Here is a 19,542-nt window from a genome sequence, read left to right as displayed (position 1 = left end):
AATTACTATCGTATTGTGTGTGTGTGTGTGTGTGTTTCCTCTATCTCCCACTGTCCGGCATTGCTTTTATGGAAGAAACATTCTTCTTATTGGCATTACATCCCCACACTGGGACAGAGCCGCCTCGCAGCTTAGTGTTCATTGAGCACTTCCACAGTTATTTAACTGCGAGGTTTTTAATCCAAGTTACCATTTTGCATTCGTATATCATGAGGCTAACACAATGATACTTTTATGCCCAGGAAAGTCGAGACAATTTCCAATCCGAAAATTGCCTGGACCGGCACCGGGAATCGAACCCAGCCACCCTCAGCATGGTCTTGCTTTGTAGCCGCGCGTCTTACCGCACGGCTAAGGAGGGCCCGTGGAAGAAACATGTCTCAATCTATTTTTTGAGATTTTTATATCCATAGATGGAAACATTTTTAGCCCTGGAGATAGAAGGTCTACTGAGATCTACTGTGCATCCAAAGACCCTATAACAAGAAGGTACAGACCAAGATGAATACACAGCTAGGTGTTTCAATCTGCCCAATTTATGAAAAATTGATTTTCGGTGCAAAACATAAACAAACCTGCTGGCTTTTCCATACTAAAATCCAAGATGGCTGAATCGTGAATTTGGCAGATTGGAATACCTAGTGGTGTATTCATTTTGGTGCAGACCACATCTTGGGGTAATTTTCAGCACAGCAAGCCCCGCATAAATACACCCAGATATCAAATGAATATATGCAACGAATTTACGATTCCTGGATTTTAAATGTATATCAATGATATTCATCGTGGATATATATCTTTGATCCTAGCGCGTATTTAGTAAAATCAGTTTCGTATAATACTATTATGGTACGGACTCACCAGATCCGCAGCTTGAACGATTGGCCACTCCGCGCCGCAAATGCCGTCTATCAGTAATTCCATCGTATACAAGGATTCCAACCTCTTACAAATCCAACAGAATGCAGTGCACGTGTTTAACTGTTGATACCGCTGCAATTCTATAGAATTCTTGAGAACACATCCTAGAAATTCTTGATATCCCACGAGTCTTCATTATATCCTGAGCTGTGACTTTCCTGAAAATCTTGTCACATTTAGATTTTTGTGAAAATATTTGGAAATGGAAATTTTAACACAACACTGCTACGATTAATAACAGTATGTAAATACAATTAATGTTCAAGCATTTGATTTGAAAAAAAAAAATCACCCATTTATAATCTGTTTCCAAAGATTATGAAATCTTTTGTAACATTTATTTGAGCTAATAAAACAAACATTGAAATATGAAAATATTTGGAATTCCAAGAAACGTTTAATTGTTTATATTCGAAAATACATAAAAAAATATGGAATTCAGATTACATTCGAAAAGATTTTCATGTATATATGGTCTGACGTTATGGAGAGAATAAAAAATGTAATCAATAGAATTCATTTGAACTTATCATATTTAAATCATCCTGAGTGTATGAGCTAAGATTATTATTAAATTTTATGATCTATGGGAACAGGGGAAACTCAAAAAAAATCCATTGCAAATCGGAAGAAATTAATATGGCAATTATGAAGAATTTCCCATCGATATTGAGAAGAACTTCTCGTAACAATTCAAACAAATATCCGTGGAAATTCAGAAGGGTTGCGCATAGTGTTTCGGAAGAATTTCCCGTGAAAGTGCGGATGAATTTCTCGATAAAATGTGGAATGAATCATAATGAAAATTTGGACGAAATATTAAAAATATCCTCTTAACAAATAATTTAAGCTACCTAACCTAGATTTTTGGCTGAAGAAGACTTCAGCGATACACTTGCTGACAACAGTTTTCCGGATTAGTACAACGAGTTATTCAATTACTATCGTATTACCCCTTTACAATAATTATAAGAATTGACTTTTTTCTTTTACTTAATCCAGTGGCGTTTCCTTAACCTCAATCTACCTGTGCACTGGTTTTAAATTTAAGGAATTGGGGTGCGGAAATGCCTCAAATGACTAGATTTTTATGAGCTAAAACGACTCTGATAATTATATTTTCTATTTAGGTTGTCGAAATATCAAAATTTTCATTTTTTATCAGTGCACAGGTTAAAAGTGAGGCTACGCGACACCACACTACTGACTTAATCTAATCTGCTTCTAGAGTGTGCCAGCCCAACAATCATTGGCGGCGGCTTATTTAAGGAAATGTTCAGATCTCCATCTCACTGTACATATATCCATCTCATAGCTAAACAAAGAAATACGGCACCAAATTCGTCGCTTCTTTTTGCCAACATGCGTGCTCACTGCTGAAAAATCACAAAATAATAAACAAACCAAATTTCTATCCATTGCTTTGATTTGATTAGATGGAAATAGGAGCTATGAGATGAAGTAGCGAACCGTTCCCATATCTAATTTATCATAGAAACACAGATGTTGCACAATGGCGCGTTAATGCAAAGTGTCGAGTTGCCAAAACTATTTGTGGTGGCAGCGCACACCTCACCTCACAAAAACCGTTAAAATGCGGCATTTCAGATTCATTTTGAAGTATTTTCTTTCTCAAAACACAATGCAATTGTTATTTTTGTGTTACTTTGTTCTAATTCAATATATCGATATCGAAAGCAAAAATATCGATATGACCGATATATATGAAAGCAAAATATCGATACAAAAATATCGATATTCCGATATATCGGAAGTATCGGAACGTCCCTACATTTGGCCGAATACGCCATTTGGCCATGCAGGAGATTTTAAAAGTGGGAATTGAAGTGTGAAAAGTGAGACGTCTCACTCCTTATTTATCACTTCTCACTGTGAAAAGTGATTAGTGAGATGTCTCACTTCTCACTCCTTATTTCTTAATTCGCACTGTAAAAAGTGAGTAGTGAGAAATGAGAAGTGGAATGCCTCAATAATCACTTCTCACTTCTCATTTTCACTGTGAGAAGTGAGAAATGAGGAGTGAGAAGTGAGACGTCTCATTTTTCATTCCTCGTTTCTCACTTCTCACTGTAAAAAGTGTAGTGGTGAGGGGTCTCACTACCCACTTCGCACTACTCACTTTTTACCGTGAGACATGAGAAATGAAGAGTGAGAAGAAAGACGTCTTACTTTCCACATTTCATTTCTCATTTTTCAAATGATCTATTGGCCAAATGTCCTATTCGGCCAAATGGCATATTCGGCGAAATGACCTAATCGGCCAAATGTCCTATTCGGCCAAATGTTCTATTCGGCCAAATAACCTAATCGGCCAAATGTCCTATTCGGCCAAATGTTCTATTCGGCCAAATAACCTATTCGGCCAAATGACCTCTTTGGCAATATTCCCCGCGGTAAGCTTGCTGATTGATTTCTATTTCATAGATTGCTGGCCCAATCTTCTTCACTGGCATTACATCGCCTGCTGGGACATTGCCGCCTCGCAGCTTAAAGTTCATTAAGCACTTCCACAGTTATTAACTGCGAGGTTTCTAAGCTAAGATACCATTTCTGCAATTTCCACTCCGAAAATTACCTAGACCGGCACCAGGAATCGAGCTTCGGTGGTGTTGCTTGCCGAAAATAGCCAACAAGTTGAAAGCGATGATGAAACCTTCCTAATACCTACGAGATCCGCTAATCTACTAAACAAGATCTACAATCTGACGCGTGATGCCATAAAATATAATTAATGATGTAATATATAATATAATTAATAACTTCTAACGTGTTAGTTTTTGGAACATTATAATGGTATCAACCATTTCCCGAGGTGACTATATATCACAGTACTCGTTAACGACATGTGTATTGCTCCATAATTTGCTATAATGACGCATATTCAGAATATTCAATGCTTATAATAAATTAATCGTTCAAAAAGTGCTTAACAAAGTGTTATATTTATCTATTTCAGGTCCAAACCCATAATTATACGAAAAAATCGATCTCTGTGGAATGGCTTACTGAATCAAAAAATAAGGTATGTAATGAAATTCTCCTATGTTAAGTAAAATAATGCTCCGTAAAACTGCTGGATCATTTTTTCGTAGTGTTTTACGGTGAAAGATCTACCAAACCGTATTTTTTCATCTTGAAATTCTGCTAGTAAATGGGTTAAAACACCATTTTATTGATTTAGATAATTAGATTTATTTAGTTAGATAGATTTGAATTTTTTTAAGTAAATCGAGACCTAATTTCTCCATCTTTATTTTAATCGATACAAATATTTTGATAAATATAATATGCCTGAATCTTAAATGAAAGGTTAGCTATGAGGAACGGACGGCTCTCAAAGAACACCTTCCTGGAAATTTTTCTGGACCGCTTATCGACCAAGTTATTGGCATGGCTGTTGGGTTGCTCTACGATTCTTGTTTTGGGCATATTTCGGTGGTTCTGGATACACTCGGAACGATGAAAACAACAGAAGCGGATGCAATGCAATACTTGGATGATGGGACTCGATCCAGTAGATTGAGGTGCTCGAAGCCAGCGTAAAATTGCAGCTAAGGGCGCTTTTGCCTCTCAAAAAATGTCGATTCCTGTAGAAACAAGAACAAATCAATTCTAGACCAACATATGAAAATTATTGAATTTATTCCTTCTGATATACATTTAGCTATATATGTAGACGAGGATAAGAAATAATAATGTTTAGTGGTTACGCCTTTTCAAATGTTGCCGATAACAAGACCGATAACAACCGATAACAAAGATTTAATAAAACCAATTTACCATATATCCAGCGAACTAAATTATTTAGTTTTTCGTTTTCGTTGAAATAATTTAGTGTTGAATCAGCCTTCCAAAATGTTTTTTTTTTCAAACTTATGCATTCTAGAAGTGTTCAACAGCGGCTGCAAACATCCATTATTTATTGTGGCATAAAGCACTTGCTAACGGGGGAAACCACCCTTTAGTTGTTATTATTAGAATACCCATTTTTTTTAACAATTTCGTAAAAGTGGTGAATCGACCCCATTTAATGGGTATTTCCAAACTTTCGTGTATAGGACCGAATCATTTACAAACCGCTGACTCTTAAAAACAGGGATGCCAAATAAGACGGGATGTTTCTTGCGGTGTTTCCCTCGGTTGGTAACATTTCCTAGGTATCCTGTGGCCCAGGTATGTTCGATTTTGATTTGCTTTCTTAACAATAAAAGGTCCGTCATATGATCTACTCCATATAGCTTTTAGATACACATACATTTATTATTATTAGTTGAGCTCGGTGGAAATTTTATTTTGAATCCTCTGAAATGCCTTCTTTCTTGCGTTGCAGCAACTAGTCCATATTGGCATACAACATGGCAGGTCTAAAAAATTGTTTGTTAATCAAAAGTTTGTTCTTAAGACAAAGTTTTGATTTTCTTAGTGGATTTGATAAGTGGATATAGACACTTGATATATTTGTTACGTTTGGCTTAAATGCCTTCAGTGTGATTTTTAAAAGTAAATTTTGATCTAGCAGAAGTCCTAAATGTATCAAATCTATACTTTCGCCTCTAATTCTATCATGAACATTAGGGTGCCAATGTAAATAACATTGTATTAACTCGTCTTTTTTATTTATTTATCATCAGACTAAGGCCGGAGTGGCCTGTGCTGCACATAAAAGACTTCTCCATTCAGCTCGGTCCATGGCTGCACTTCGCCAACCACGCAGTCTGCGGAGGGTCCGCAAGTCGTCCTCCACCTGATCGATCCACCTTGCCCGCTGAGCACCTCGCCTTCTTGTTCCCGTCGGATCATTGTCGAGAACCATTTTCACCGGATTACTGTCCGACATTCTGGCTACGTGCCCAGCCCACCGCAGTCTTCCGATTTTCGCGGTGTGAACGATGGATGGTTCTCCCAACAGCTGATGCAACTCGTGGTTCATTCGCCTCCTCCACGTACCGTCCGCCATATGCACCCCACCATAGATGGTACGCAACACTTTCCTTTCTAAAACTCCCAGTGCGCGTTGGTCCTCCACGAGCATCGTCCAGGTCTCGTGTCCGTAGAGAACTACCGGTCTTATAAGCGTTTTGTAGATAGTCAGTTTGGTACGGCGGCGAACTCTATTCGATCGGAGCGTCTTGTGGAGTCCAAAGTACGTACGATTTCCAGCCACTATGCGTCTCCGAATTTCTCTGCTGGTATCGTTATCGGCGGTCACCAGTGAGCCCAAGTACACGAATTCTTCAACCACCTCGATTTCGTCACCACCGATAGAAACTCGTGGTGGGTGGCTCACATTGACCTCTATTGAGCCTCTTCCTATCATGTACTTCGTCTTCGACGTGTTGATGACTAGTCCAATCCGTTTAGCTTCGCTTTTCAGTCTGATGTAGGCTTCCTCCATCCTCTCAAAGTTACGTGCCATGATATCTATGTCGTCGGCGAAACCAAATAACTGGACGGACTTCGTGAAAATCGTACCACTCGTGTCAATCCCTGCCCTTCGTATTACAGAGCGATGTTGAATAGCAGACAAGAAATACCATCACCTTGCCGTAACCCTCTACGGGTTTCGAAGGGACTCGAGAATGCCCCTGAAACTCGAACTACGCACATCACCCGATCCATCGTCGCCTTGATCAACCGTATCAGTTTATCCGGAAATCCGTTTTCGTGCATTAGCTGCCATAGCTGGTCCCGATCGATTGTATCATATGCGGCTTTGAAGTCGATAAATAGATGATGTGTGGGCACGTTGTATTCGCGGCATTTCTGCAATACCTGACGTATGGCGAACACCTGGTCTGTGGTAAAGCGTTCATCCTTAAATCCCGCCTGGCACTGCCGAACTCTCTTGCAATTGGTGTCGCCATAATAAAATGTGGGAGAGTGCCTTGTAGGCGGCGTTCATCAAGGTGATTGCGCGGTAGTTGCTACAATCCAGCTTATCGCCCTTTTTGTAGATGGGACACACGACACATTCCATCCACTCCTGCGGCAGAACCTCATCCTCCCAAACCTTGGTAATCACCCAATGCAGCGCTCTAGCCAGTGCTTCACCACCGTGTTTAAACAGCTCTCCTGGTAGTTGATCAACTCCAGGGGCTTTGGATTTCCGCGCGTGCTCCTAGGTTCATTACCATACCGCCACCGTTGTCTGCCATATCGCCATTCAGGTGCTCTTCGTAGTGCTGCCGCCACCTTTGGATCACCTCACGCTCGTTCGTAAGAAGGTTCCCGTTTATGTCCTTACACATGTTGGGCTGTGGCACGTGGCCCTTACGTGAACGGTTCAACTTCTCATAGAACTTTCGTGCGTTATTAGCGCGGTACAGTTCCTCCGTCTCTTCACGGTCTCGATCTTCCTGCTGACGCTTTTTCCTCCGAAAAATCGAGATGTTCCGCGCCCGTTTGTATCGTGCCTCGTTCGCCCTCGTGCGGTGTTGCAGCAATCTCGCCCATACTGCATTCTTCTCCTCAAGTAACTGTTCACATTCGCCGTCATACCAGTCGTTTCTCTGAACCGGAGCCACAGTGCCTAGTGCAGCGGTTGCGGTGCTTCCAATGGCGGATCGAATATCTCTCCAGCCATCTTCAAGAGATGCTGCGCCTAGCTGCTCTTCCGTTGGGAGTGCCACTTCCAGCTGCTGCGCGTAGTCTTGGGCTACTCTACCGTCTTGTAGCCGCCCAATGTTTAGCCGCGGCGGACGACTCCGACGCGTGTTGATCACCGTCGAGAGTTTTGAGCGCAGACATACTGCAACGAGGTAGTGGTCGGATTCAATATTCGCACTGCGGTAAGTGCGTACGTTCGTGATGTCGGAGAAGAATTTACCGTCGATTAGAACGTGGTCGATTTGGTTTTCCGTTACTTGATTAGGTGATTTCCATGTGGCCTTGTGGATATTCTTGCGGGGGAAGAAAGTGCTTCGGACTACCATTCCGCGGGAGGCTGCAAAGTTTCCCGACCAGTTAGTCATAACAAAATTTTAACACAATTATATCAATATGTGTTACAAATAACAAAACATGTAATAATTTTGTTATAAATTCTCTGTCAAAGAAAGAGGAAATAAGATTTCATAAACGTCATAACATGATTATAACATAATGTGTTATGTTTATTTCTGCCGAAAAAAAATTGATTACATTTTTGGTAGATAGGAATTGGAAAAAAGTAAGGTACCACTTACCTAGTAAGGTTTAACTTGAATCTACATTCAAAGTTGAACCAGCTTGACAAAATTAATTGCCTACATTATGGATAATCATAATCTTTTCGGGAACATAATTTGCTATAGTACAAGCAATTTTCACCACTTTTTATATAACACAACGAGTTATATTTTTGTTCAATTAATAACATATTTAGTAACAATCTTGTTAAAACTAGAAGAGATTTTGTTACAATTTTTGTTATTTTAACTACTAATGGTACATGTTTTATAACAACCGCTGTTATAAAAAACTGCTGTAACAGAATAACAGGGTCTGATATAAATCTGTTACTATCTACTGGTCGGGTTATGCATCGTTGGCCGTTGTCGTTCGATACGGTATGCAGACTATCCGGTCCGATGACCGGTCTATACATTTCCTCCCTACCTACCTGAGCGTTCATGTCACCGATGACGATTTTGACGTCCCGCAGTGGGCATCCATCGTATGTCTGCTCCAGCTGCGCATAGAACGCTTCTTTCTCGTCGTCGGATCTCCCTTCGTGTGGGCAGTGCACGTTGATGATGCTATAGTTGAAGAAACGGGCTTTTATTCTCAGCTTGCACATCCTTGCGTTGATTGGCTGCCACCTAATCACACATTGGCGCATCTTGCCCAGCACTATGAAGCCGGTTCCCAGCTTGTTGGTGGTGCCACAGCTTTGGTAGAAGGTAGCCGCTCGATGCCCGCTTTTCCACACTTTCTGTCCTGTCCAGCAGATTTCCTGCAGCGCTACGACATCGAAGTTGCGGGGATGTAATTCATCGTAGATTATTCTGTCGCAACCTGCGAAGCCTAGCGACTTGCAGTTCCATGTTCCAAGCTTCCAATCGTGATCCTTCATTCGTCGCCTAGGTCGTTGCCGATTGTATCGAGTCGTATTATCTTCTATGTCGTTCGTAATAGTTGTTTTTAAAGGCGGCTTATTGGGCCTGCGCAAACCTCCTGTCTCGTCGGAGGGCCGTCGTGTCAGGGCTGTTTAACGTCCCACCTAACACTAGGACTTGGGATTGTGCGCTTTGAGCGGCACACGGTCGCTTTGGCGGAGCCTACTTGCGGATACATGCAGCTTTTTATAGAGGTTTAACAGGGCCCACTGTCAAACCCCACCACATCCTAGGCAGGCGTCACAACTCGCAGATGGCCTGGGGAGGGATCGTCAAGCCCTTGGACATAGTCCCTGCTGCCCCCAAACTCGTCTTATGACAGGTAAATAACATTTTCGAATTTCAAAAGACGACATTACTCACAAGTTTCATTACCCCAAAATATGACCCCATGCAAAATTTGAGCTCAATCGGACATGATTGAGGGGTGCCTTAAATTCATCAAAGTTTTGAAATTTTTACTCATGAAAATTTTCCCAAGTACCAAAGAAAAAATCGAAAATCAAATTTTTGTTTTTGATGCCAAATGACTTAAAAATGCATGAAACGTCGAGATCTCTTGTTATTTAACAGAACATTTTTGGGTCTTTTTACCCATGAAAATGCAAGAAGTGTAAACCGAAGAACAAGTTGGAGTCCTTTGGCAATAAAAAACAAAACGAAAATCCCCCTTGTGAGAGAAATAAAAATTTCGATGAATTTTGAGCAACCCTAAATCATGTCCGATTTAGCTCAAATTTAGCATAGGGAGCTATTTTTGGCTACGAAAACGTTTGTGCATCGTCCGGTGTTAAAATTAGATGTCCCAAAAATGTTCTAAGAGAAAAAATCGATTTAAAAAAAGTTTTTTTTAAGTAACATCAGAAAACTTGATACTTGTAGAAGGTAAAAATAACTGAATTGGAACCGTGCGAACTACCACTGCGATAGGTATAGATTTTCCTTGATGAGCAAAACTACCCAGCAATGCAAAAAACATGAGTTATCAAAGCATTACTCGGCTCGTAAAAAACCATTTAAAAAAAATTTGGAAGGCTTTTTTATTGTTTTTCTCTGCGATTAAAAGTAGTTGGAAGAGTGGAGTTATTTTTTGCTTTGAGCAATATTTTTTTAACAGCATTTTTTATAAAGCCAATTTTTATCTCCCTTACTAATGTTTCTCAATAAGAATAGAATCCGTTCCGCGCCTCCTCACTCAAACGTTCATTGACTCTTTTTTGTTTGAGAAAAACAAACTCACTCGAAACAGTTGCCATTAATCGGAGCACCCTCTTCGAGGCCGTGACATCATTAAAAATTCAACGTTATGTGCAAAAATAACAAGAGTCAGCGCAATTGAACCCCTTTTTATAACAACGATCCTTTTGTGGGGTACGGGCCAGTCAATGATGGCAAGCGTGGCAACCTCTTCTTCGTGGCAGACTGTGTGCTACTGGAACTGGGGTGCTCTGGCAAGGAACGCTTGCAGATTGTTTAGTATTTGCGTGGATAAACATCGTCGGCAATGTTATCATCCTTGAAACCCTAATGACACGAACCGTTTCTTTTAATGCTGGTTTGATGATATTTAACCCCTTTGGAGCTTAGCGTATGATTTGTTGTAAATGTGGTAAAACTGAGTTAAATATCAATCCATTTTGAATACATGCGAATTATGTGAAGGAAAGGTTTTGTAAAAAAGCTAAACAAAAATTTCACAATCAAAATAAAAATCCAGTTTTTATCCTAGTTCTAGAGTATTATTAATTATGTTATAGAAAGAGAAAAAAACTATTATACCAGAGCCAACAAGAATCTCTATAGTATTTAATGTTCACCGTACCAGTGAGAATTGAATTTTTGCCAAAATTTAATTTAGTTGAGAATGAAAAAATGTAGAACCCACAAGAAATCAATGGGATCCACATTATTACTACACCATGTCTCAGTTATTAAACTAATATCAAATGGAAAATGATTTCTGGGAAAATCAATTTCTCTGATGTGTCATTGTTGGGTCACAAAGGGTTGAACCGGAATGAGAAATCCCCCTCTTGTTTGGATTGGAAAATTTAAATAACCCTTTAGCATGGCTAACTGCATGTTTGTTTATAGAATGCATGATCCGGAACGATTCTGATTTTAGCACTAATTTGAATGCAATAGAAACATTTTGTCATTTCTTTTTCAAATCAGTTTTGCAGAATTCAACATAAATTGTAACGAATCATCTGCCTTGCCATAATTTACATGAAACGCAAACGAGGGAAATTTATTGCAACGTATCACCATAATCCCCATGTTGGACAAACGATTACAATGACAGTGTTTCGTCCAGTTCGGAACATGTGTTATCCTCGCGGTTGAATGCCATTAAATTACCCAAATTGTTTTTATTTCGGACAACTGCAGTCGAAACTGGTATTCCCAATCTCCCTGAATAGTTTCCACAGTGCGGTGGACGACCACAGAAGGATCACTTTCGAATGAGCGATCCCGGGGTCATTTTCCAGTAGCGTCGAATTGATCTCAATGAGAAAAGTGAATCGTTTACCAAACCGAAAAAATGTGAAACAAAAAAAAATGCGTAGTATTGTTACAATTCGTGTTCGATTACCGCTCTACAAAAGCACATTGAGAGCTCGCTTCTGCCAGTATCGATATTTCACCTCTTCCCCTTATTTCAGTTTCTACAAACGACGAATGCGAATTGCATCATTGGTTCACATTGTAATTCCATGTTGGTCTATTTTCTGTGTGGGAAAATGGTCCACAATGCACATTTTATGTTTCTATGCATTCGTTTCTAGTTAATTGCTCATATTTTGAAATTATCTAAACATATGAAATTGGTCTTCCAATTCTATTATAAACCATTTCTCCCTTTTCACTCCTCACAGCAGACATCCAAAACCAATCGAGGCGAAGCATTTCCGTGCGTGAGAGGCGAGGTAGCTTTATTGTAGTTCAATGAGCGGAGATTTATCGGTTTCGAATGCACTTTTCGGATGAACCATGGGTTAACAACATCCAGCCGGGCCAAATTGGAGCAACCAGCCAAAGCTGTTGGTCGCATTCGCAAGCGCTTAAATTGCTTTCCCAAATGGATGAAGAGCCGCAGCAAAGGGGGGGACTGTTCTCCGGAGAACAATCGGAACATAAATTCCTACCTCATGTTTTGTTTCCATCCCGGGGGAGTGGGGATGCTGACTTACAGAATGGCAATTCGATGCGTTATTGCTTTTGGTTTTATTTTATTGAACACACATATTGGAATAGAGAAGAATTTCCAATCGTTTGCGGTGGTTATAAATCGTTGGTCTCACGCAGAATGCGCTTTGGAATATTTATTCATATGTCGAATGTTTTTCCTGGTGTTCAACAAGAAATATCCAGTCTTAGAAGCTATGGCCATCCGGGAAAACATTATTAGATTGAGTGGGACAGATAGTTCGGATATAATCAACTCCCGCTCAGTTAAAAATACCGCCTTTTAACAGAAAGAATCATGTTATAAAATTATTTAGCATGTTGAGCAATTCGCACAAGTTCCTAGGTGGTACAAGCCGGGACTATTGTATGAGAGTGGCAGCATCACAGATAATAAATTAAGACTAATAACTGTCTCTTAGATAGAAGAAATGCACTCTCTAATAGTCGAGATCTGTCCTGACCACGAATGCGAATGCTGAGTAGAGGAAGGATGGTTTGTTGACAACTATTTAAGGAATTATGCAGAGAACTTTACGATCTCTCATAGGTGCCACGAAAGGTTTTGGAATTGTGTGTGAAAGGTTATAACCGAAGGAATTGTTTTGGTGGAACGTGACAAAGGTTATAACCGAAGGAATTGTTTTGGTGGAACGATACAAAGTACGAAAGGGTCTAGTCTGGAGTTGAACCCACGAGCTCCTGCCTATAAGGCAAAAGCGGTAGAAGCCAGAACACCACCACCTGTAAGGATCATTATATAAAATGATTTGTTTCCTAATTTTTTTTTGGTCGGGGTGGTCGTAGTTAGTCAACGACTAACAAGCTGTCCCGGGATGATTTTCATTTTCAAGACTCAACATTTCTACAAAACAATTTTTTGGTTATATCCCTTGAATAGAAGAAAAGAAAAGGAAAGCTATGTTAACAAAAATATGCTTTGAATGTTTATAATTGAATCAGATCTTACGCCCGTAATTGTAATAAATGATTCGTTTAACGGCTTTATCTTGGCATGGTGGTTCCCATACCACTAGCCAAGCCGTCCACAACCAGAATGTTATGTAAGAAGATTCACGCTTCAATTGTATGTTCCTTAATAGATGATCTTCATGCTCATGCCTCCCTTTCACACTCTATCGTTTCATACTTGTTCGCGCCCTAGCGAACGGCTTTCAATCTGTTGATTTTCAATTATCTTTCGGTTGTCTACTCCCTCAAACCTTGGGTAGAACGGACCGAAAAAGCCGATAAACGAATCATTTAACTATTTAGATATCCAAGCAAATCTTGAAAAATCACCTACGTTAGGGAAATGTTAATTTTCATTTAAATCCGACAAGCGGTAGGCACCTCGACTAACAGTGTCTCGTGCAAAAATAAAAACAATAAAAAAATAAAATAAAAAAGTTAATATAAATATTGATATAAATATTCTTTGCCAATGGTTAACCTATTTTTATCGCTTGTCTATCCGTGGGTTAAGCAAGAAAACAGTTCGAAATATACTCATCTTATTCAAAAAGTTCTACAGTATTGCTCACTACAATATAAAAAGAATCGGAACCAGAAATGTTTTATTTGTACATATTAATTGAATTTAATTTATGAACATGTGTAGAATGTCATCGGGCATTCATATCTAATTGACAGAGTTTCCGTAAAGCACCAGCAATTTCAACGTAACCGATTAATTGATAATTTGGCTTGATATTTTTAATGTTTTTCATCGCCTAGACATGGTTGAGTAATTTAGTTGTCTTGCCATGCCGTCCTAATTCCATTCAAAACAGGATTTTACTACTGTTCAAGACAGCAGTGAAACAAAACCCTGTTTTGAATTTTTAATTAAGAAACAACCATAAAATATCTGGATTGCTGTCGATCCATCATCATACTTCTTTGGATATTTCCAAGAATTCTTTAGAAACTATTTTCTCCAGAAATTCCTCAAGTAATTCCATTGAAAAATATTGGAAGAAGTTCTTACAACTCATTCGAAATTTCTTTTAGGAATTTCTTCAAAGCTTCGTCAAGACTCTAGGGTTTCTCCATGACTTCTATCGGAAATTCCATCAGGATTTAATCGAACATTCCTTCGGAAATTTATTTAGCAACTCTTTCAGAAATTCCTTTGAAATTTCCATAGAAAATTCTGATAAGAATTTTTCTGGGAATGTCTTTAGAAGCGTATTCAAAAATTCTTCTGAGAATCATCCGGATATTTGTTCAAAAATTCCTTTCGATTTTTTTGTTTAAAAAATCCTTTGAAAATTTGGTTTACGAAATTCTTTAATCTAGCGTTAGAAAATACTTTCAAAACTCCTTTAGGGTTTCCACTAGGTCATTAAAAAAATTCGCGGAATAACTCCTGCATGAGTTCCGAAAAGAATGTCTTAAGAATGATGTGGAATTATTTTTTGAAGGATCTCCCAAGAAAATTTTTGGAAAAATTTACAAAAGCATTTCCGAAGGGAAGAATGTCCGTTATTTTCTAAATTATTCCTGGAGGAGTCCCCACATTAGGATTTTGTGCAGAATTTTACGGAAAAATACTTGAAATTAATTTTAAGAGCAATTTCTGAATGAATTCTTGAAGGGATTTCCGAAGGAAGAACCTTAAAAGATTTGCACCGATTGGATATCCGCTTACACCGTTTCTGTGGGCTTTGGGACATGACGTTTAGTCGAATGACATTTAGTCGAAAGTACATTTGGTCGAAGGGACGTTTAGTCGAATGGACATTTAGCTGAAAGGACATTTAGTCGAAAAAACATTCAGTCGAAAGGACATGAAGTCGAAAGGACATTTAGTCGAAAGGACATTTAGTCGAAAGGCCATTTAGTTGAATAAAATTTGATCGAGTGTTGGAAGTGTTTAGTCGGTTAACAGACAACTTCTGGAGACTTTGGTGTATTATAGAAAAATTTAAAACCTACAGAAATAGCAAAATATTAGGTACTGATGGTGAGATACCCTCTAATCTATTTTTCGGCACATGGTCAAAAACCAATGATATCAATGTTATTTTGCCAATGCTTCATCGTAGTCGGCTTTGGAACATTTAGTCTAATGGTTTTCTTATTCTTTTCATTGAAACTCTTTCTTTCACTCAATATTTAGACAATAATTAGTTCAGAATAAAATTCCAACCATAATCCGTTAATTATCGACCGAAAATTTAATTGCGTCCAAATGGTCATATGACCTAATCTATTCGACGACATGTATATTGACGAAACATCATGTGACTGAATTTTTTTCACCAGGTAGAATAGACTCATCGTAGTCGGTTAGAGGGGTTCGCCAAAGTCAATATCCAGTCGGGAATATTCTCGGAATATTCACCGTTTTCGTATTATTTATTTTTTACGAACCCATCATTCTTTGGACAATATTGGAGCAATAATTATGTGACTTTTACAAACACCATAATAAATCATTCATTTTTCAATTGTTATTGACTAAAGTTCTTTTTTCTAAATAGGCATTCGACGAAACGTCATTAGACTGAATCACAGATAACAGACATACAGGCTAGAACACATATTACTTAATAAGCTGTGTAAATCAAAGTACATTAGAATATTGGCTGTGGCAATACGTCGTTTGGTGGCGCTAGTCTCATTCATGGTGTCATGCGTACCAGCTGTCACATCTATCAAACAAATATTGCGCGCCAAAATGATACCAAGCTTGCCGCCTGTTCCTGCACCCTGCACGTGTTAACTGTTGATGTTTTTTGACGTAGAACTAAGTCTGTCTTTTCTATATTGGGGTACACTTTACGATTGCAAAAAATCGAAAAACGTCACGAAAATATGATAGACTTTGATAGTTAATATCTCAGCCGTTTCACGATGGATTTTCAATTTTCAATTTCCGTTCGATCAAGGAAGGGTCAACGCTTCATATCCGATGTACAGTGAAGTCGTTTTTTACGCGGTTTATTTTTATATGAATCGCATTTTATGCGATTTTTTCACTCGAATTTCGGGATTTCCGCGGTTTATTCAGACATATTTTGAGATTTACGTGGTTTTTTACGTTGTTTTAAATTACGCGGCCCATATCCTCTGCGTAAACCGACTCCAGTGTGTTACAATATTTGTGCATGATAATATTTACTATTGGAAACTTGCTTGTATAGGGATCGGTTTCAGTGAATCAGTCAATCTCGTAAGTGAATCGCGAGCTTCTTCTTCCATAGAACTACATTCCAACTGGAACTTGGTGTGCTTCTCAACTTCTTCAACCAATCTATTAGCATTTCTTTAGAAAGATGAAATAAATAAATAAATTAGTTATTAATTGAAAGCTTTCTATGTCCGCCAATGCATTGGCATGTATCTTGTGTGGCTAATATAATAGATTCACTATTCCCTGGGTGTCGAGAATGTTTCCCACCCGAAAATATCCTAGATAGGATCAAGAATCGATTTCGCCATCTCCAAATTCTGCGCCTTTGTTCGCAAGGTTAACTGGAGACCTCAAGCCAGCATAGACGGCAACTTACAGGGCTTTTACCTTAGGCAGTTCGTTTCTGCTAACGTATAAGTGCGTTTTCTCTCGAAAGCTTGGGGGCGTTTGACGGCAGCTTCTTGCATACGTCTATTGATACCAGTAGAGGGGTTGGAATCATCAAATTTCTTTGTAGCGTCTACTCTGACTTCTTCCATAAGATGACCACCAAACGCCGTTAACAGTCCAGCTTCCACGATGGACTATGCTGTAATGAGCCACCGGGGGTTAGAGTGGCTTAGCGGCGGATGCTTAGTCTTGTAATGACCGACTGGCCCCGTGGCTATTTCCTCTCAGGGTCGGCGAAACTTGCTGGGAACCAATTATTTCACCAACTATGTGGACAAGGAGAATCGAACACGTCACAAAGAAGAAGACTATCAAGGACAACTAAAGAATAATAGTAAGGAGGACGGGAAATTAGCTCAACATTATATATTATATTTTTATTTGTTTTACATTTGTTTTTTGTTGCGGCCGTTTCGGGATCCGGTGGAGCCCTCGCGTTCAAAATACATAGAGTGGAAGGAAGGGTTTCATACGTTTATGCATGCTGCGTATTTACCGTTGTTGGGGGCGGTGGGGCTTGCAATGGCCCCACGCCGCAAATGCTACAGGCTCAGATCCTTCTGTCGTAGTTTTCGTGGCAAAATGACCAGGGAGGGGGTCTAGCTTCCTCACTCCCCCAGTCCTCGCCAAGGCTCACTAATCGGGCTCCTTCGTCGGGTCTGTCGAACAAGATTTTGCAGACAGGATTCGTCGCGAATACGGGTTCTTTAGGGCCAACGGGGTCTCTTATAGAGCTTTGTAGGAAAGTTTCTCGTCCTTCCCGTAACCTCCAAAATGGCGCTCGTTCGATCCGCGTGAGGGACCTACCAGATGGGTAATCGTTAGATAGCTTGTTTGGCGAAAGATGTAGACTTATTATTCGCCGAGTGCCACAAACCAGGATTACGGGCTATTCCGGGAACGAATTGAGTTCAAACTGTCTGCAAGCCCTCCGGCGAAGCTGGGCGGTTCTTCCACACGAGGGGTTCAACGAAGTGGTATTAGGGTTCTTTAGCCGCCGATACACTACCACGGGTAACTCCCGCAATCGTTTATCGTTTTATTTTTCTATTCACTGTTGCAAAAACGTCTTCCACGAATTTATCCACGCAGTCCGTTTTTTTTTCATTCCTCGACCGCACGTTGCTACTTCTTTGGACGGTTCGACACTCACTCCCCGATCTCCCACTTGTGCGGCCTTTTCTCGATCTCCTCCTCCTCCTCCCTTTGTCCTATCCCCTTCCTTCCTCCGATATCTTCCACCTACTCTGGGCTGTGTGGTGCCGCATGGATGCTGTGATCCCATAGTGACATTTTGTTTTTATGGTTAATGCAGTGGAGGGCCCTTATTATAGCAAAATAGATTTTAAATTAAATCTGGGATTTACAAATTTCGTGTCCAATTAAAAAAAGTTTTTTTAGGTAGAAAACTAGGTCTTTAATAATTTCCATATTGTGACGGCTATTTTACGCGGTAACAGTCTTCGTTCCAGTTCGCTTCGGTGATGGTTGCAGAGCCACACTTTCAGCCAGGGTTGTGCTGAATCATTCTCATACGATAATTATTGGAATGAATTATTGGCAGTGGCTGATTTTCTACCCGCCGCTGTCACATCCAGGCGCTTTAGTATATGCGCAAAATAGCCAGCAAGAGTTAACCACCAGAAATGTGTATGGCGAAAGACATCTAACGCGGGTTTTCTCAAAATTAGAAACGTTTCATGAAAAACTATTTGGTACCGGTTATGTAGGAAGGTGTCCGCTACTACGCGTACCAAATATTTTTTTGATGAAGGTGCTTAATTTTGAGAAATCGAACCTTAGATGCCTTTCGCCATACTGATTTCAGAAAGTTAACTCCTAATGTGCCGCTGTAAGCACGCTCAAAGCATTCATTATCATTTGATAACTTCTCAGGTGTGAAAAGTAGGCGAGTTGTCATCGGCGATAACTTTTCAAATTTTGGAATCGATTAATAATAAACATAAAATTATCATTTTATGTAAACCCGACTAATACCAATTTAATTTGACTATGAAGTTCATTCATATGTTTGGCATTGTGTTTTGGTGTTATGTAGGAAAATAAGTTCAAAAGTAGCATTTACCAATGCTTCGAATCGAGATGCAATTATCAAACGATTTTTACTCTCTAGCGAGTTTTTATAAATTGATAATTTGGATTATGTGATAGCTTGAGAGTGTCAATCTCAGGAGCGCAGGATAACCAACGAAAACAGATCCACCCTGGGCTTGAAAAACGCTTGCTATAGTCTCATCGAACAGAAAATTCGAAAACCTGTACATTACATACAGCTACGTAGTTCAACGTCACCTTTGCGTACAACCCGATTGGGCTGCACATTTGAGTTTTTTGTTAAATATCTTGGCTGTGCATATGCACAGCATATGTTTCGAAATGGACAAATTGATATGAAATTTGCGAAAAAGAATCCACGTGTCTTGGAGGGACTCGAACCCTCAACCTCCTACTCTATAGATAGGCGTGATAACCCCTACACAACAAGACCACTTAAAGGTCACGTTTGCGGAAAAGCCATCAGAATCCGAGTACCAACCTCCACCGCGGTTAGCTCTCTTTTTTGCAAATTGAATATCTTTCGGATGCTTGATTTGTCCAATCTCCACATGTGCTTTACTATTGTATATCCACAGCCAAGCGATGGTTTTCGTACGGCCGAGTTGCCGAATAATATGCAATTAATTGTTGATGTTTGTTTTTCAT

The sequence above is a fragment of the Armigeres subalbatus genome, chromosome 3, assembly GCF_024139115.2.
Source record: "Armigeres subalbatus isolate Guangzhou_Male chromosome 3, GZ_Asu_2, whole genome shotgun sequence".
Taxonomy (NCBI): Eukaryota; Metazoa; Arthropoda; class Insecta; order Diptera; family Culicidae; genus Armigeres; species Armigeres subalbatus.
This window is presented reverse-complemented; position numbering follows the sequence as displayed.